We start from the raw sequence: 838 nt of genomic DNA, 5'->3' as shown, positions 1-838 counted from the left end.
CACCCTGCTCCTTCCATTGGCGCCTGGGCGGAGCCGCCCCCACGGCGGGGCCCCAGGGCGGGAGGGAGTCGAGGCCGGGGCAGAGGGCGAGGGCGAGGGCGGAGGGCGCTGGCGGCGGCGGCCGCGGAAGGTGAGGCCTGATGGGGCCGCGGGTGAACTGGCGGGAGCCTCGCCAGGAGAGGGCGGGGCAGAGGGGTGAGGGATTGAGCGACTGACGGACTGTCAGTGTGCCTGTGTGTGTGTGTGTGTGTGTGTGTGTGTGTGTGTGTGTGTGTGTGTGTGTGCGTGCGCGCGCCTGTGAGACTGCCAAGGCTGTGTGTGACGATGTCAATGTGCGAGACTTCACAACAGTGTCGCTTGGTGCAACTGTCAGCTAGTATGCCTGCGGGTGTCGCTGTGCTTGTGGCTGAGTCTGCATGTGGCTGTGCGGGTGTGCGATTCCGTGTGCGTGTGTCTGTCAGTGTGCAGTGTGGGGGCAGAGACTGGGTCAAACGTTTGTGCGGGTGAGACGGTCCGTGAGCACAGCGGGGCAACTGTGTTTTGGGAAGGTCTCTGAGGGATCTGAGATGTGTCTGCCAATGTGAGAGTGCGTGGCTGGGTTTGTGTGTGCTCAGGTGTGACTTCAGCCGTGGCAGAGTAAGAATGGGACTTGCACTCCACGTGTGTCCTGTGTCCTGACTGTTAGACTGCGTGGAGCTGGGTTTGCATCCTGGGGACTCACTTCGGTAGGTAGCTGATGACACTGACCTTTCTACTCAGTGGCCTGCATGGACGGACCCATCTCAACACATTTGGCTTCCCCTTCTTTTAGTGCTCCTGTCACTGGCCCTTTGATCCT

The 838-nt window shown here is 61.5% G+C and overlaps 1 protein-coding gene across 3 annotated transcripts in view; it reads left to right on the top strand.

The window, feature by feature from the left end:
- The window catches only part of LOC120860309 (interleukin-11 receptor subunit alpha), a 9,649-nt gene continuing 8,811 nt past the window's right edge, over nt 1-838 (top strand). Inside the window, exon 1 of one of the 3 annotated variants that reach the window (XM_040236095.1) lies at nt 1-130. The gene's annotated coding sequence lies outside the window, so the exon portion shown is untranslated. Of the gene's footprint in view, nt 131-322; nt 726-838 lie in introns of those variants that run through there. The other 2 variants (XM_040236098.1, XM_040236097.1) reach the window with 2 other exon arrangements.

Source organism: Oryx dammah, unplaced genomic scaffold, assembly GCF_014754425.2.
Source record: "Oryx dammah isolate SB20612 unplaced genomic scaffold, SCBI_Odam_1.1 HiC_scaffold_11056, whole genome shotgun sequence".
Lineage (NCBI taxonomy): Eukaryota > Metazoa > Chordata > Mammalia > Artiodactyla > Bovidae > Oryx > Oryx dammah.
This window is presented reverse-complemented; position numbering and strand designations above follow the sequence as displayed.